General features: G+C 41.8%; 1 long non-coding RNA gene across 1 annotated transcript; it reads right to left on the bottom strand.

Annotated features, from left to right (window-relative positions):
* Positions 1 to 13,173: 13,173 nt before the first annotated feature.
* LOC109282335 (uncharacterized) lies at positions 13,174 to 19,518 on the bottom strand. Its single transcript, XR_002089313.2, has 2 exons — positions 19,415 to 19,518; positions 13,174 to 13,861 (listed from the first exon to the last, which is right to left on the bottom strand). It is a non-coding gene; the product is annotated as an uncharacterized LOC109282335 (long non-coding RNA).
* Between the last annotated feature and the right edge of the window lie 463 nt (positions 19,519 to 19,981).

Here is a 19,981-nt window from a genome sequence, read left to right as displayed (position 1 = left end):
GCCAACAGCCATGGTCAGGAGGGCCAAAAACCTCCAAATTCTAAAGCAGCCTATAACCCTGTAACTTCCAGTGCACTGCTGGTAGCCTGGCAGGCCAGGTAGAGGTTCCACAGGCTGGATTTGGCCCACAAGTCATAGGTCAACACCTTGATGGATATTCATATACTCAAGGTGAACAGGCTGATAATGTCTATAACCCTGGGCCTCTATCTGTAACAGCAGCTCCAGCCCATTAGGAAGTAATTCATCTGTGTCCAATACACAAGGATTCTTGGCCATTGGAAGCACTTGAATGATGAACCATGAATCTCTCCTGAACTTGTCCCTGTCATTTTCCTAAAAATGAATTGGGGATTATTTCTGATCTCCAACTGAAGTGCCCGCTGGGAGTATGAAGAATAAGCACTTTATATGGCTGCTGTGTTCAGATTACCCTCCTTGGATGATTCTGTATTCTTAATTCTCAGGTGTAGTCAACTAATAAGCAGAGCCATATAGTTAACAGTAGCAGGTGGTGCATTTTATTTGCAATGACAAAGTTTATTACAACACAAAAAGAGTTTAATGTGTATAAAGAATTCCAAAATTTGTATCTAGTGCTTCACCAATTCTTTTAATTACCTTTCTTTTAATACGCCATCAACAGTACTTCAAAACACTAACAAGCTATCTAAATTATGCTTTGAATGATATTTCTCATTTCTTATACAATCTAACAATATTTAAATAAAGAAATGAGTTCATATCAAATAATATAGCTTATTTTATCTGAGTTAATGAAATAGTTTAGTTTACTTGCATGAATCCAGAAACATGTTCACGCTTATTTTATGGCAATTGCTGATGACAGTAAAATTTCTTTCACAAGGGTATTGGAGAAGCACAAATCTGAATAATACAAGTAATCATGCATTTTTGCACTTCAAATGTTAGTGTACTAATTAGTTCTTACAGCAAAGACTTCAAGAAACATGCATTTTATGCTGAAGAACACAGCTAGAGCCAGAAAACATTTACATTTGGTTAAAAATATTGTACCAAGTTTTCCTACAATAAATATATTTTATGTTATATATCTATACTAAAGAATCTTTTTTAAATTCTCTCCTCATTTTCAGTAAGGTAAGTTTACTGAAATCAGCAAAGTAAAATTTAGCTCTCCATTCTTTATAGTATCACTTTTAAAAGGAAGACTGTTTAAATCTATGAATAGTTCTACCAAAATATCAATGGCCTGATATAACTATGTATTTGTAACTATGTACATAGTAGGCATGGGTTTGGCTAGTGATTGTGATCTTAAGGAGAACAAAATAGACTCACTCTTAAGGACTCACTTTTGTATTTCTTATATTTCCTTATACAGATTTACTCATATAATATAGACTAACCCTTATATTTGCTTAAACTTTATAACTCTGATTTAATTTTGCATAACCAATTTGCTACTATAAGACAGTCTACTTTTGTTATGTAGGTAGATTAATCATAGTTAAAATAAGAAGAGATTAATCGTTTGAGAAATTTACTCTCTGCAGCTGCAGACACTGGGTTCCCTCAGTGTGCCTTCTGACACTGGGACTCGGCTGGGTCCTGCCAATCTTAGGGCATTGCTCTGATCTCCCAGCCTCTGGGGTGCATGAAACCCCCTGAGAGTGTGTGCAACTCCCCAGGGCTGGGAGATTGTAGCTGTTGCATCTCTCAGTCCCAGAGGTGCATTAGGCACCCCTGAAGCTGGGAGCCCCTCAACTGAGGGGATTCCCAACTGCAGCAGCTTGCTTTTTGCTAGTGCAGAGAGAGTTCAGAATTGGGATCCCTATACGCCAGTAATAGGATGTGATGGGATCTAATATGTAATCCCACAATCACACCTCCTGTCATGCACATGTGGATCATGCATTAGATCCCATTGTGCCTTTACCTTCACATGTAGAGGGGCCCTTATGATTAGATCTCTGTTTTCACAAAGGCAGGCTTTAATGTTCTGTATTATTTCTCTTCATAACTCAGCTACAGATAAGTAACACATTCATTATTTGGTGAAGCTAATGTTAAGGAAACACTTAAATGCATTGCACAAAAAAGATCTTCAAGCCCAAGTCTAGATGTCAGCCTGGGTTCTGATTTGTTATTAACCATCCATATTTTTGCTAAAAGAGCTGTCTCTTCCCTGTGTAATCATCTTTTTTTAAACTAATATATATTCCCATATTGTATTTTTAGCATTACTAGCACTTCAAATAGCAACCCCCTCCCCTAAAAAAAACCCCAAACCCTGTACATCAGCATCTGCAATATAATAAAATGGCATTGCTACAGACAGCAAAATTAAAGGTGATGCGGTAAACTGTTTTTTATATATGATTTATTCTACCATGTAGGACTTGAGGTATAGGTGGACATGCCAAGCTTTACTTTGATTTTCAGACACAAAAAAGCTAGTCAAAATCTTATAAGAACATGTTTTGTTTGTAGATTTTTACCCCTTTATTGTAACTAACTTACAATGACAGCTTATTGTATGTGATTGCCTTACAGAACAACCACAAGATCAATAATAGGGAGGCAGTCTTAATAAGCTTACATGCTTTGCTGAATCTCTCAGCAATTCTTTCTGTGTGTAATGGGAAAGGGAACCTCTCTTTTTGTCTAAAGAATTGCTGCAGTAATGCATTATAAAATGTTAAGGTCCAAACCTTAGTTCTGTTGTACACTTTCTTTTCTTATACAGTGTATAATCACCTGAGTGCAAATGCCCCCAGTTTTAGTTTCATTATAACAGTGTGAGAGAGAGCCTGCGCTCACACTAGATTTACCTTAGGGATCTGCCCCATCTAGTTATACTGCTGTAGATATCTATGATCCGGACCTGCTTTTAAATGCCAACAAGACACATAACAGCTTCTTAACACTCCTTAATTCAATTTAATACCAGATGGAATGGCAATGCAGAAAGTTGGAACAACCTGAAAGTCAACTGTCTCCACCCCCTCCTTTATCCTTCTGGATGCCCTTTATGCTCCCATCGCCTGCAAAATGTCGTTTACCAAGGAGTCATCAATTCTACCTCTGGCAATTAAAAGAGAAGGACCATGTTACCAGGGCCTGCCAATGGATCCCACCAAGCTTGTGCATTTCATTGCTTGAAATGCAAAGAAGATCCTTGACATTTAATATTAAAAACCTAATTTTTTAGAAGTTCCAAAGATGTGCAGCCCCCAACAACTATGATCTGAACTTTTACTCAAATTTATGTTCCAGAATCATGTGACACATTTTGTTCATGAATGCCGTATGCCCCTGGAGGCTGGGGGGGCATGGCGAGCTCCCGCAGGTGGCAGTGGCGCAGTCAGCGGTGGCATGGCTGCGGTAAGCATGGAGCTCCTGAAGGCAGCCATGGCACTATCAGCAGCAGGGGGGAGACTGGTGGTTGGTAACCACCTGCAGATGCCACCAGTAGCATCAGTGGCATCCAGTGGTGATCGCAGATCACCCATAGACGCTGCTGATGGTGTCAGCAGTGAGGGGGGAGAGTAGCAAGCAGCAACCAGCAACTGCCTGCAAGTGCTGCCAGCAGCAGTGGTGGCGCCTTTTCATAGGGGGTGCACATGCACCCACATGCACCCCCTACATGTTGCCAATACCCTATGTCAAGAGAGCCTTGAACACATAAATGAATATAAACCATTCACGGAAGATCAATAGTTAATCTCACTTTCCCCTTCAATTGTTTAGCAGTGGCCCTTGGATTCCATGAAAATCATAGCTTCAGGTTGCTTGAATTATGTATGCCTCAAGGTCATTTTGAAGCTGTGAGAAACTGTGCCACTTAAATTGCTCCTTCCAGCCCACTGCTTCATCTGAGTCTGTATTTTGATTGAGCAAAAAGGTAGGTTCTTTTGAAAGAGAAACAAAGAAAGAATATAGTCAACTATGGACAAGACTGGGAAACTGTAAATAAGAACTCCCCTCCAATGCTATCTTAAAAAATTTCCATTGGTAGCCTGAATCAAGACTTGTAACCTTTCTATCTTTGTTCACACTAGATTAGTGTGTTTATTGATTGAAATATGCTATTTAAATGAAATTGCTATGTTCTTCACTAATTTGCCAATGTTGTCAAATCTTCTGACTGAAAATAGCCAGGTAAGCTGGAGAAAGCTTCTTGGGTTCCTGCCAGGTCACCCACCTTCTTGGAAGCTTTTCTGGAAGCTTGGCAGTCTTAGATGTCCTTAACTGAACCAGGGCTTCTGTACTTCTTGTCTAGGGACGGGCATTACACATAAACCAGTTTAGGTGATCAGAAACTGGTTTAAACCTGTAACAGAACAGATGTTCGGTGCACATAAACCAATTTCAAAATGGCTTAAACCAGTCTGAGATAAACTTGGTTGAATGTAATATCAGACTTAGCTGATTTGGGTCAAACCAGTTTATGCAATGTCTGTGCCAGACTCCTTCCTGGTTTAAGTTAAACCAGAGTCCCCCAGCATCCCAGATGTTTTACAGCCCAGGGAAGGGCTCTCTGCTCCAGAGCAGGGCTGGCCCCACCCCTCTGCCTGGCTTCCCCCATCCCCTCTCCCACAGCACAATAATGGTGAGAGGTGACTGTGTCTGGCAGAGAGGGCAAAGGGAGACAGGACATTGTCCACTTGGGGCTTTTTGGAGCTAATCAATGGGTCAACTGGTAGTGTCCCTCCATACCTTCCTTGGAAAAAGTTGTTTAAGAAGAGCTTGGATGAATGGGAGAGGCTTTTGTTTTCTTGAAGGGGTTCTAAATGCTATGTTATCAGTTTCCTGCTGACTCCCTGGCTTGTTAGGAGCAGAAAGGGGGGGGGACCCTTCTCTAATCAGAGCATCCTGCTGAGTCCTGCTCATACCCTCACCCCTCAGTTCAGCACTTTAGAAGGGTAGGGAGGGCTGCTTTAGTGCCCCCTGGCTTCTAGTTTGAGCCACTGCAGGCATGTACCTGCATTTCTTCAATCTAGAGGGAATGTGTGAATGGTTGAAAACTGGCCTAACCTAGCCAGGTTAGACTAATTTGCAAAGATTGAATCAATTCAGGCTCAGGCTTTTTGAATGTCTGTCCCTAGCCCCTGACACAAAACAGGAAGCCCAGAAGCTTGGGTTAAAGTGAAGGCTGTTAGAGCTGACAAACTCTTGGCTCCACAGTGGAAAGCTTGCAAATAATGTTGCCAGGTGGTTCAGAGAGTGCTAACAATTTTGTTTTGAAAAGCTAAAATGAAATGGAATTTTAATTTTTCTAAATTACATTTTTTACTTCTTATCCTATGGGGTTTTTTTTTAATTTGTGAATTGATTATTTTTCTGAAATGTTGGGGCTTCCTCTGGATTCAAAATCCTTTGGTTTCTGACCCATCTTAATTAATGCTTAGCTATCATTGGCAGTTATGATAATTAAGCAGTTGCTGTTCTTAGAAAACTAAGTACGCAATTAATTTAAGTAGAATTGTATGCAAATGTATGGTGGCTGCAAACCCAGCAGGTTAGAGATACCAAATTATTTGGATATTTTTTCTTTAAAATGCTGAGCACAGCACAACCAGATGAACACTATATCTGCAGGTGGGGCAGCAAGAAGAGTGGCAGTTGTCATGAATCAGAGCAGCCGCCGGCAGCTGTCTGACTCACACCAGAGTGTTTAGACTTTGAACTCGGCAGGCGGGTAATTGATGGATGGAGTGGAATTAACTAGGCACAGACACGTGTAGGTTACAGGAGTTTGTTTACTTATGTCGCCTAGATAGCGATGACGATGCAGGTGAGCCTTTGTTCCATTACAGCTTCGGTTACAGAGTTGAGTACACGCATTCAGGTTACAGCAAAGTAATGACGGATGTGGCGCCGGAACGAACGGTCGGGCTTGCAAGACTTTTCTACGTCAATATTTTACGATGACGTGGAGTTTATTGGGAATTGATCAAGTTCCCAAATCTCTCTGGTAACACGAACACAGGTGTCTCCTCAGAAATCCCCAGAGTTCTCCGCCTTGGGCGGAAACCGTTAAACTATTTATAGGCAGAGGTGTTTGACAGAGATACCCAATGGTGAACCGTTATGTGGAATCTTTAATTTTCTGGCAAGCAGCGGTTCTTTGTGCTCTCAGGTTGCTATCAGGTTACAAGGTAGTGGGTTAGGTTTTTAGCATGTTACGTGTAAGGTATCTACGCTTATTTTTTTGACCAATTATATACAATTTCCCCTAGCATTTTATTTCAGCTGACCAATTATCTACAGTTTTCCGCCAGCGTTTTTTTTCAAGGAATTTTTGGCAGGGATGTCTTTTAACCCTTTGATAATCTAAATGATGTCTCTTGGTAGTGGCATGGGCACAATTTAATTGGGTTGTGACAGCAGTAATTAATCAAAACAACAATTTGGCTAGGGATTTTGACTTGAAGCTTCAAGGGCAGGTGTCTTTTTTAAAATAAATGCCTGATTCTTATTTATTTACAGGTCTTTTGTTCAATCAAATGAACTTAAGTCATCAAAATCTGTAGCCATATTCCCTTTGTGCAGCTTTAATAAGCCCAAGTAAAGATAAAACATAACAAGGTGAACAATTGCATCTCCAGAACAACTTGTCCTGCCTCTGACTAGAAAACCTCTGCTTCCCCAAGTAATCTTGTATAACAAAACTGGGTTTTTTTTCAGACTTTGAGCACCTATACACATGATGGACCTATACACTCTGATGTGTGCTAATTAGCACACATTGGAGCAGCTTCTGCATCATGCGTATTCAGCATCCCTGTGTTTCAAAATGACAGTGTGGGGTGGTTTAACTAAAGCTCATCAGGTGAGCTTTAGTTAAAGCACCCCCACTGCCATTTTGAAGTGTGGGACACTGAGTACCTGTGATGCTGTGTGATGCACTTTTATTACAGCAGTTCTCAGAGCCTCTTTAATTAGAGTGATACCCTCTCACACCTTTGAGCATGTGCATAGATGCCCTTTGGGTCTAACTCTGATGTCTTGTGATCAGGGATAAACACTTATTTAGGACTGCAGCAACTTTTTCTGGGACTTGATTAGGCAAACATTTAAAGAAAATAAAATCCCCTCTTGTTACAGTCTGGTTTATCTGGGCCTCCTAAAATTGGTTCTACTGGGGCAGCAGAGTAGATCCGGGGGGGGGGGGGGGGAAGGGGGCATGCAGTGGTGCATCTGCATGCCTCCTTTGATTCCTGTTCCACCCACACTGTAACACTAAGTTGGGGGGGGGGGGGGGAAACAGCATTTCTTTTCAGGTAGTACTGAGAGAGTTAATTGACTTCATGACTCATTATCATCTTCCCCATTTCTGCTGATCTCTCTCCACTCCACAGGTGTTAATAGTTCTCTATCCTTTTTAATGGCCTTAATGGTTCGGAGAATGAAAGAATTTGAACAACAGCAGGGTCTCCCTATGCCTGAAGAAGGCTATTTGTGCCCAAAAGCTTGTGTCACGGCGGGGTCCTACAGGAGGGCCGTGGTCTCCTTAAGGCCCTCTCTCCATGCCTAGTTGGCCCACGGGCACCCTCTATTTCTTGCCTGCCACGTCTTTGATGTTCAGTAGGTTCAGGAGGCTGCCTTGCGTCTCCTTGGGCACGTAAACTCCTGGACCCCTCGTGGGTCTTATCCTGCACCCATGGGTGCCTTGGGGGCTAAGCGTGGCTCCTACCACCCCTAATACCACACCTCAAGCCTCGCTGATGGGAAAGACGTTGTCCTGTCACAATGCACCTACGCCCACTCCTGGGCCTTCTCTACAATACGCTAGTCCCCTCTGGGACGTCCCCTTGAGCCGCCGGTCTTTTAGGCCCACCACACCACTACCCTCTCTAGTACGGGCTCACCGCGCTGCTACTCCCCGTCCTCTCGGGGGCACCCGCAGCACCTTGCCCTTCTCTGGGACTCTGTACTGCTAACCCTTTCTGTCTGGGTCCACCGCAGCACCCTTCCCCTGTCCTGGGTTTTCCGCGGTGCTAGCCTATTACCGGGCTCGCTCCTCCTGTCCTGGGTTTCTCAATCGGTCCCCCCTTGGGCCTCTCAAACATTGCCCCTCTAGGGCTCCTCAGTATGGCCCCGCTCTAGGGCTCCTCAGTATGGCCCTGCTCTAGGGCTCCTCAGTAATCACCCCTCCCTGGAGCTGGGGTCTATGTACCCCGCAAGTGACACCCTTGCTGGCGTCTGCTGCGCCCGTCCTGGGCTCCCTGATATGGTGCTCCCCCTCTTCGGGGCTCGCCGTGCCCACCTTGGGCTCCTCAATAGACCAATATGGCGCTCCCCCTCTTTGGGGCTCGCCGTGCCCACCTTGGACTCCCTGATAAAAATCGCCCCTCTCTCTGGGGCTGGGGTCTACGTACCCTGCACACAACCCGGGATCTGTGTTCCCCGTCCGCAACCCACTGGTTGCACACCTCCCTGCCAGTTGCGCCTGCACTGGTGCATAAGCTGCGCCCTCACTGGTGCTGTGAGAATAATGCGCCCTCCTGGCGCTAGACTGCGCCCTCACTGGCGCTGGGGCACCCCACACTCTCTGGGGTCCCTATAAGAACACTGCGCCCTCCTCAGGCACTGGGGCCCTCACACTCTCTGGGGTCCCTATGAGGCTCAGCCGTTCCTCTCTGAGCTTAACTGACCCCACGGCTCTGCCCTGTAACTCTCAGGGCCTAGTGCGCCCTCACTAGTGCCGGGGCCTCACACTCCCTTGTGAGTCCCTAATGAGGCCTCCTCCAACCCCTACAGCCTCACCCAAACCTCCAGTTGTAATACGCACACTAACCAAACAAAACACAAGCCTCCTGGCTGTAACTTAACTCAAGGCCGCCTGGCTGCAACAACATAGCTCCTGCACCACAGAGCCACCCTCCCTCAGCCTGCTCGAGCAGTGCTCGCATCTTAGCCCCATGACCTCCTGCCTCTCTGGCTGCTGACAGGGAACTGCAAGCCTAGCCTCAGCCCTGGGCTTTATAAAGGCCAGGTCCTGCCCCCTTCTGGCCAGCTGATTCTTATCAGTTGCCCTGGCAACCTGCAGCTGTGCTCATTACCTCCACTGGGCTCCTTATGTACTGTCAGAGCTTCTCCCCTGGCAGCTTTCCCCTCTCTAGGAGCAGGGGCACCGGGGTGCCCTGCAACAGCTTGCAAGAAACTTTTTTTTTCCAACAACTTAGTTGGTTTAATAAAAGATATTACATCTACCCAAAGAACCTTGCCTGACTAATCAAACTAGCCTTTCTTCTGTTTTGTGCTCTTAGGCATTCCTGGTAATGTCTTTCTTCTACTTCACAGCCCTGCAAACTGTCTTTAGCTCTAGCTAAAAACATCAACTCAGGTGTGGTAATAATAACTCAAGTGTAGAAATAACTGATAGTAAAGTATTGGAGGCACCATCAAGACCCTCAAAAAACCTAGATTTTGCTTTATGAATCGGAATAAGTGATGTATACTTACCTATAATGACTACAGGACTAATGATACAATATCTTTTGACTATCTTTGCCCAGTTTGTTGTGTGTGTTTTTTTAAAACATTATATATGCTCTAGTGCAGCATTTCTCACCCTGTGCACCACAAGAATATATGAAAAGGTCATGGACAAACCTTAAAAATGGATCAACAAACTTTAAAAATAGATTGTCCTTTAAAGGAGAAAAACTTGGGAAACCGTGGCTTTTCCCTTGCAGGCTGTCAGAGTTCCAGCCTGCAAGGGGCTGCTTGGGACCTCCCTGCCCCACAAACCCAGTACCTGCCTGACACACTGAGGGGCTGAGGCCTGGGGGCATGTGGCAGTGGTTTAGGAGTGGGGGGTACTGGGTTGGGACTGGCCATCAATGTTTGCAAATGGGTCCTGGTACAAAAAAAGTTTGAGAACCAGTGCTCTACTGCACATTCCAATAGTTATATTTGGTTTTTCTTTGATCTTAAACTGAATAATATAGAGCTAGCTCCTTACCATATAAGTAATGCTTCTAGTTTCTCGTTAACTGGAGACAAATGCATTGTTATATGTAATAATGTGGCATACCATGGATGCTCCCTTTTCACATGGGCAGATTTGCCCATGTGGGGCAGAGTGCATGAGAGCTGTAGGACAGACATCTTCCTGGATAGAGGAAGGTGTTCTTGTTGACCTGTACATCCTATTACAAAGAACCAAGTTTGAATAACTGTGGCCATGTATTATTTACATTCTGGTAGGGCTTCACTATGCTAGACATAGTATATTCATGGGTTATTTAAAAAAAAAAAAAAAACACAACAGCAAGCAACACTTCCTTCCCTAAGCTCATAGTTTTTTCATTTGATTACAGACATCAGAAATAAATGTGTAGAAGAAAGGTAACAGCAAAGCAATGGTGAATGTTAGAATAAGCAGCAGTCTCTGCACACCAGCTGCCTAATTGCTGTCAAATGTTTGGGACTCGGTAAACATGAGTTTCAAGGAAAGAGCCAGTGAAGAATAGGAATGTACTGGCTTTGCTGGAGTTTGCATAGCTAAATTTGGGGGTTTACAAGTGACACACACGATAATAAAAGCAAGGAGGATATACTCCTAAATGTCTCTTTCCATGTATTTGATCATCTTTAATTTATGTTTAATTGGTTTTAATACAATATATACAAATAAATGCAAACTAATATATTTTATTTTTAAAATGTTGTAGCATGAACAATAATGGCACTAATGACACTGTTTTGCCACAAAAGCTAGAGACACACACCATCTTGTCTGGTGAATTGTGGGTGGATTAGTGAGGGTCTACTGTACCTTAATAATTGTGAATAGTCTCTCAGTGAGAGCTATCATTTTGCTAATATTTCTCAGCAGGAAACCTATCTTGAAGCTATGGATTAGGACCTAAGGGAAAAGGCTTTGTGTCTGAATTTGTGAAAACAGCAGGAGACCTTCAGTCCCCAGGAAATAATTTCTATGAATATACTTTTTAATTCTGGTTAATTTAACAGTGGTTGAACTGTACATAGACAAACAGTACAATATTGTCTGACTTCCTTTTTCTTAGAAGAACAATAAAGCTCTATGCCTTCAGCTATGTGTTATTATTATTTATTTATTATTTATTATTTATTGCTTGTATTATAGTATCACCTAGAGGCACCAGCTGAGATCAAGGCTAGAGCTGGTTTGGATTCTTTTTTGACAAAAAATGTTTCAGTGAAAAAATGCCAGTTCATCAATATGTTTCAGGGAATCACATCCGTTTCTTGGCTGGAATAGAATTTCTGGCCAGGAAAAGATCAATGGCATGGTAGTTAGGGCATTACTTTGCCACATGGTAAGTGCCCTGACCACCAGACTTCAGAATCAGTTTTACTTGATCTGTGAATATCTATGAATATCAATGCATATCTAACTTATGCAAAATGGAACCTGTACAACAGGAGGGGAAAAGAGAAAGTTTTTTACTTTAATGTACAAATATTAAAAACAAAAGGTGAACATACAAAAGTGTGTGGACCTCCCAGGGCCAAGCATGAAACATGTAATGAAAACACAATGAAAACACTTAAATCACCACAATGACCTTTGTGGGATTATGCAATTAAGACTAGCTGTCCATTTTCCACCATGCATCTGTCCATTTTCCACCATGCACCACCCATCATGGCCCAGCACAACACAAACTGGTCCGCTTTTCATTGCAAGGTGAAGTGTCCAAACTCAAATGTGATGCACATCTGGACTAAGAAGCAGAAGGAATGGAGGGTATTGTCAGAGCTGGCCTCTACAAGCCCATTTCTGCAGCTTTTCAGGGTTGCCATCTTGGCCTGGCCCAGCAAGAAATTTGCCAGACAGATCACATTCCCTTCAGGTACTCAGTACAAGACAAAGAAAATGTACAGAGTCTTGGAGAACTCCAAGTCCAGCATGCCAAAGAGGCCACGGAGGGTAGCAAAGAATGGCCACAGTTGAGGGCTTTTCAGGAAGGCACACTCCACCTCCTCCTCCCAGAAAGGGCATGCTGCTGACAATGGATAAAGGTGCCCATAGCTGGGGCCCCATGCAGCAACTGCCACTGGAGGTCACCATGTCGTGTTGGGTAGTTTGTATGGGGTGTACCAGGTTAGGTGGATTTGCTCTGCTGTTGCTGCCACTAGAAGCTACCTCTAGAAGCTACCTCTAGGTTATGTCAAGGTAGGTGGCAAGGACATGGGCATGCCAACTGCTGTTGTCATTGGGCATGGGGAGGGATAGCAGGCTACCAGGCCTGCCACTTTTGGGTCAGGAGGAGAGAAATCTAAAGATAGAGTAAGATTGTTCCTAACCTGGGAAGGGGATCAGGGTTCTGGTCCCTGTCCACAATGGCTTGATAGCATCTTGCATTTCATATTTGTTGGATAAAATGGATAAATAGCAGTAGGGTAGTTTCTGCTCCTCTGTGGGTAGGGGCCAGATTTATCCTCCTCCAGGATGTTATGTGCATACCTAAGCAATCCCATTCTGTACCAGGAAATATAATCTAAAATCTGTGTAAGAGACAAAAAATTGCACTTACACAACTACATAAGTGCACATAGGTGGATAAAGGCGGAATAAGATTTTGCCCTTAAGGAACCAAAGAAAAAGACAATCCATTCCAGACTTTACCATCTGGATAGTAAAGTGAATGAAGAGAAGGAGAAGAAACAGCTGTAAAGGGAAGTAAAGTGATTTTCCTAAAGTTTGTAGCAGCTCCATGGCAGGACTTCGAAGAAAAACTAATGGTGAAATCTGAACTCTTGACTCCTAGTCCAGTATCCTCATCACCAGCTCCTGTTGCTAAAAATAACATTATGAAATATATAACGATTACTAATTTTAGCCAATAAATTGAATCTCATTTGTTCAATGAACCTCAATAAAATGCATTGAATATTATCTTTCATTAACAAGAATTTCCTAAATAATGACAATAATGATGTTTATTCCATAAAAAATAATTAATAATCTAATCCTATTACTTTAAATTTTCTCAAATAAAGCCATGTGGGGATATTTTTCTCACCCTCCAAATATTGATGACTTAAGGAAAGCTGAAAAAGTTTTAAAGTGGTCACAGTTATAAAAGTCCTTTATAAGCTTTTCAGTGCTAAGAATTTTTCATCTAAGAAGGTATAAGCACTGTATCAACTTCAGAGAATTTCTCCATTGACTCTTCAAATAAGATTTTAATTAAATAAAAGGCACAGACCTTTTTATTTTTGCTGAGAACACTGAAACTTCTTTTGGTGTTCTTTAGAAGCAAATTATATCACACAATCAAACACAAATATTTTTGAGGGAAGGGACTAGCACAATAAACATACTTACAGTTCCATGAAATGCTGTGGAAGGCAAATTCGACTTACCAACCTTGTAGCAGTGCACAAACTTTAATATTTGATCTTGAGTTCAGTATCTAAGTTTTGCCTGAGGTAAATGTCATTGTGTGAAGGAAAGGGATATGCATAGTCTTTTATGTTACAAGATGTAAATATGCCTTAATTACATAATAAGGGCCAAACTTTAAGCTAACATGCTTATAAGGGAAAATTGCCACCTTCTAGGGCAGTATTATGAAAACTGGGTTTCCAAATCTGACTTGACTGACAGACAACTGGGACAGTGCATGTCCCTGGGCCATGCTAGACAAAAGCCCAACATGATCTGTGAATAATCCAGGCTTCTGCCCATTTTGAGGATTAGATTTTCAAGTGATTTGCTAAACTGTGACAACAAAAAAAGAATGATCTGGTTACATATTCCAGCAGAGAATTTTGCAGGACAAATATGTGCCAGGACTAAGTTTGCCCTTCTGCTTCCCAAATGTAGCTGCAACATCAGAGGCATGCCAAGGACAGCAGTGAGTATGGACACCTGGAAAGAAGCAGGGGGAATCTCAGCACTTCTATGTCAACCTTACTTTGGCACAATGTAAATGCATGGCAGAAAGAGTAAATTGCATTGGGGCTTGGTCTATATTATTCAACAGCAGACTAGTGTCACACACATTGCAAACCTAAACATGTTACATCATCTGCCCACACCCAGAACTTCCAAAAACACATAGGCATTCACTTTACTGATGGGACTGCATGTGTTCTGAGCAAATGTGCTCAATAACAATGGTACAGTTTATAGCTGTATTGGTCTACAGGCAAAAGGAATCAGAGAACTTGTGGCAGAAGTGATATCTTTTATTAGACCAACTACTTTACAGGCAAGCTGAAGGTGTAGTAAGATGTCCTTGTTGGAACAGCTCATTTTGTGAAAATTAGGCTCAGATAACAGTTAGAACGGTCTATTTATCTTGATGTGGGATTGATCCATGGTTGGATCCCAAATGTGGGAGAAGGTCAACATGTAGGGTCACTCCATGGCTAGATCTGGCACATAAGGCTGGGATGGTGCGCCCATTAACCAACCTTGCATACCACCTCCACATTGAATCCAATCTGCAGCCTGGCCCTGCACCTCTCATCCAGCCCATGGAGCTAGAAGGTTGAGCACCACTGGCTTGGGCCAAAGATCTTTTAAGAGATTTTTGCTATTTAATCGTGTCATTCTAACAGCTTCTGTAACACTTCATGCCCTGACTTCCCATAACTTGGACACTATGGAGGTGTCTACACATACATTTACTCTGGCCGAAGTATACTCTGGTGTAAGGTACTCTGGAGTAAGCACTCTTCTGCTGGCATCTACACATGTTGGGATTAGGGAGCAGATTTGCTGCTCTTCACATCAAATTTCCTGCAGCTCTGCAATGAGCCCCTGCCACATCTGAGGGGAGCTCCAGGGGCTGACAATGTTTCTCTGCCCCAGCAGCAGAAAACTCCTAGCCCTAGCTCCCTGGTTAGGGGCAAGGGACTTGAAAAGAGCTGCAGGGGAGGGGCAGGTCTCAGCTCCCTGCCCTAATTCTCTGATGGGGCAGTGAGCTAGCTGTCCCACTGGCAGATTGGGGCTTGGACCTATCCCACTCCTGCAGCTCTTTCTAATCCCCATGCCTCAATAACCCCATAGGCTAGGCAGGGGCTGAGAAGCTTGTTCCCTGCTCAGTTCCACAAGCAAATTGATGAGTGGGGAATCAGTTGGGGAGCTTGCATCTCCCAGCACTGGCCCTGTGATCATGCAGCTGCTGCTAGGAGATAAGGGTCTCCCAGCCCCTGCTCCCTGATCGCTGTCTCAGAGCAAGGGGCTTGTAGCTCCCTGCTGCTGGGGCAGGGGGGCATAGTCCCATGCCCGGGCTCCAGTGTCAGAGCTTGTCCCAGCAGCCAGCATCTACATGAGCACTACAGTGCCGTTACTAATATCAAGTAAATTTGCTACTTGCATTTGCAGGTAGGAAATTTACTTGGGATTAGGAAGGTTGACTGCATAGTAAACAAATGCACATGTAGATGCACATGCTTACTTCACAGTAATCTATGCTAATGCAAAGGTAAGCATTTCGTATAGACACTCTATATATTTTAAAGGCAGAGTCCCCAGTGGCAAAAATTTCTTCCCAGACTAGAGCTTAACAACAACTGCATGGCCCCAAATTCCACATATGCATAACCTACTTACTGACTTGCACTGTTGTTTAGACTAAGGATCTCCCTTGAAATAACACTATACTCAGAAGGCAATGAAATTCCATTTATTCAGGAAGTGTTCTGTCCTAGTATTTACACATCTTAACTTGTGTGGTAGCACCAATTGAAGACCTTCTCAAGCAAAACTGCATTCCATTACCTCCCTCCCTTCTGGAAGCTGAAGAAGACGACACTTAAATTTCCACCGTCTCTCTCTATCTTGAGTGACAAACCCATAAGACTGTGGGGAACCTCAGCTGATATCACTGTTGTTTGCAGCCTTTGAGCTTCATCACAGATATGTATATCATGTTCATGAATTAAGGATCCTAAATCCTAGGTTCCCAAATCATATATTTGGGTTCTAGGATCCCAAATCATAAAATGTTTTTAGCTTCATGGCGTTTTTAACACTAGTACAAATCCCCAGTTCCTTTGACCTTAGCTCTTTTCAAAGCACTCTAGTTCTTGGTTTTCTGCAGGTGATAAACCATGTTTCATTCATCCTTCAATTTAACAGTGCTAAATGCAGCTCTGAGTAAGTATTTTATTACTTTAATGCTATTTTTCATCAAAGTGTTAGATTATGGATAATTGAGGGTAACACTTACATGTCTAACCTGCAACTTCATTGAAAACTGTTTAAACTTAAAGTTGTTGCCTGTTGTCAGACATTACTATGTGAGGTACACTACGCCAAGTGAAATAGATTTGACATGCATGACTACCTGTTTAGCTGTTATGTTTAGTAAAGCTATCATGGGAAATAAGTGTGATAATTTAAAGTGAATACATATATTTGTTTTCAGTAAACAAATCAATGCCTAGTTTGCCCTCCAGGGTCTAATTTTTTTCTCTGCCACCAACATGAGCTTTTCTTCCTTGACTTGGCCTGTGTTTTTGGTCTGTGTGACAGGCCTATGTGTGGCAGGCCTTGATAAATATTACTATTAATTTGAGGCCAGTATAAGACATTTATGCCTAATACTATTAACAGATACTTGTTACCTTTAAACAGAATCCTCCCTAGTCCTGAGACCCCTTGCTCCCCTCCCATCTTGAAGTGGTAATAAGGGCAGGGAAGATGTATTGTTGTGGCTGTCCATTACTAATGGCCTTAATCACTGCCTGGTTTCATCCTAAGCCGTTGTTATGGGAATCACAACCCACATTTCATCAGAGATGGTAAAGGTTTTTAAATTAACTGACATGCACAATGTCAAGCTTTTGCCTGTCTCATAGCACTTTTGTCAAATGCTCTGGAGGATGTCTGCAGCCGCCAAATCTCCAGCAGATTTGTATCAGTTTATAAACTGTGCATTTGAAATTAAAACCTATGACTTCTCAGATTGGGGCAGTGCTTGCCAAGCCACTTTTGCCAATGATAATACATATTTTAATACAACCATTGGTGGCTATGCTATGCTCCTCAGAGCACATGGTGCAGGTAAGAGGTAAATGAGAGAAAATTCTCCATTCTGCTATAAGAGGAAGACTCAAAAATACTAGAAATTTACAAGATATTCCTTTGGGAGAGTTAAGAACTACTAAATATAGTTACTCAGATTTTAAAGAATACTTTGATCCTTGTAAAATTTTTGGAAAAAACTTATTTTACAAGGTGCCAAGTTTGACCATTCTGTTACAGACATGAACTAATTCATGTAACTTTAAACAGTCCACCAGACTAGTTGAAGATCACCATAGGTCAAAGCAAAGTTATTGTAAATAGAATCAGCTCCATTTACTTTGGAAATCCCAGTACATATCTGGAGCATAATGAAAATGCTGCTTTCCAAATGCTAGTTTTAGCAAGCAGAAAAGAAAGTGAAAGGCATCTAATTAAACATATGTACTAGGGTAAACCACTAACAGATAGTAGATGATAATGAAAATCTGTTAATAATGGAAATTCCAATAATAATGGAAATGATTACAACAGAATGAGAAAAGTGTGGGGGAAAAGGGACAAGGGACAGTACAAACAGCAAAAGCAACTCATTGACAAAGTTTTCTGCTTGGCGTAAACTACAACTACAAGCACAAATTTGGAGACTAAAATGCCGACGATCAATCTTTTCTCATGTTTCCTTAACAACATTCAAGGCAAGGTCCTGTAATGGACTGGTTAATGACATTGGAAATAAATAAAAATGGGTTCCAAAATAGACACTGGACATGAATTCAGCATATTCAAAGCAAGTGCAGGCAATCCATGAGTGCTCAATTTAAAATAAGGAATTAAGGCCTAAATCCTGCAAAATAACTAGGACTTTTACATTGATCTAGTTAATGTTCAGCCTAGGTAGACACACAAAACTGCATGCATGAATAAAATGAACTCTATGCTTGAGTGCTTTATTCAAACCAGACTATTCAGTGCCTGGCAGGATTGACCCCTAAGCTTTCTTTCTGGCGGTGCTTCATTCTACATTAGCAGGTTGGGCTATTTCATTTAGCAACCTTTCAAACTGCTTAACACATTTTAGTTTAAAACATGTTTTGCTGAAGCAAAATCCATAACAATAGTGTTGTCCTAAACATACTTTTTTGCCTGCAGCAGTCATAAATCAGTTTATATTAAAAAACTGAGGACAAAGAACTATTTGAAAAGAGTTTCTGTTTTAGAAACATACAGTACATTACCTTTACCATGCCTAAGTTTGTTTTGGTACATCTAAGAAGCTATGAAACCTATTCTCTTGCTAAACAAGATTTTTTTTTTTTATTATTATTATTTTGTTTTACAATTGGTTGAGATCATCTTTTTATCCAACCGAGCAGCAAATGGAACTATAATAGTAGGTGTTGTTAGAAAATTATCCCAACTATCTCCATTTTCTCAGCTGGTTATGCCTTGTTCCTTAGGAGTCTTAGTGGGGAATCTAAAAGTCTTATCAACAGCTATCTCAAAATCTGGTGATAAGTGCAGATTCATTTAAAAAAAGCATAAGAAAAAAAAAATACAATGCTAAGCTCTCCCTACCGTCCTTTTTCCATGACTATCGAGAGATATAACACACACAGGTTATAGCTTCTGTGGCTATTTTTTGTTAAACCAATTCTTATGTTAAAGTACTGATCCCCAGGCACTGGATTAACAGCACTTTCATGTGCAGATACTTCTGCTGTATACCACAATTTTTTTTAACTACTGATCAATGCAGACTTACGAATATAAGGTTCAAATCTTCTCTCCATTTCAAAGACTGTGCATAGGGGGGCTGCTAAAATGCATGGAGAGTACCAAGGTCATTTTAATCCTTATGTGGGATGCCCACTGCATGTAAAACTTTCTTACACCCCGTGACCCGTGCTCCTCTCTCGTACACCAGACTTCAGGGGAAAGCTAATTAAGGGCAGGGGGTACAACATGCTGAGGCAGTCTGTTTTCCAGGTTGTGCTTCTCCTGGAAGGATAGCTGCAGAAGTTTAACTGAGGTTAGAGACATTCATGGTCACAGTGACACTTGGAAAATTTCATAAGACAACTTCTACAACATTATCAAGGCTTATCATGACTATCTGTAAAGTGCTTTCTTTTTTCAACTTTTTGGATACATTTAAGAACACAAAAGATGCTTTTAATATACAAAATACAATTTATGATCTAAAATGATTAAGAGTACCTAAATGGCTTTAGAGTTATGCAAATAAATATAATTAAAAAGAGACTCCCAAGCTGTTTTTTTAAAACCCATATTAAAGTTTCTGAATGCTGAAAAGAGGATAATCTCCCTAACATATAAAGTAAAATAGACAACAAACTATATTCACCACTTATAATTTTCAAATACTGTCCTTTTCATTATATGGCAATATTCACCCCATGAGTTGCAGAAATGAAAACTCACCAGACTTCCCTTCTATGAGAAGCTGCACCAATGGCTGGATTCATTTGCAAAATATTTTCACAAATGCTAATACTTCACAGTTTAGGTCCACTTTCCCAGCCCTGAGATAGAGCTGGGCTGGGAAAGTTTCACATCCTTGAGTTTATAAACTTCATATAGTTACTAGTTAACAACCCTGCAGAAGTACCAGCTACAACTGTGGAAGAGCTATATTGTGGAATAATTATTAAGCTACTGTTGCTGATGAGCTAAAGATGTGGCTCAGTTAAAGTCAATGGTAAAACTCCTATTAGCTTCAATTGGGTCATGATTGCATCCCCACTGTGTAGGATCTCCATGGCTTTAAAATGGATTGAATGTTAAGAGCCTCTTCTCCAAAATTTCTGTGGCCTTAGGGATATGTGCATGTGCTAAATATGGTTTCTTAATTGAGAAATTTAGTGCTATAGCTCCAAAAGGACTTGGAACTCCAATATTATCCTAATTGCAGTCTCCTTGTTGCCTAATGAAATCCACAGTCCCAAGTTAGGAACTAGACACCACTATATAAAAATACCAGGAGAGTTA

The sequence above is a fragment of the Alligator mississippiensis genome, chromosome 3 (genome assembly GCF_030867095.1).
Source record: "Alligator mississippiensis isolate rAllMis1 chromosome 3, rAllMis1, whole genome shotgun sequence".
NCBI lineage: Eukaryota > Metazoa > Chordata > Crocodylia > Alligatoridae > Alligator > Alligator mississippiensis.
Note: the sequence above shows the minus strand (reverse complement) of the source record. Positions and strands in the feature narration are given on the sequence as shown.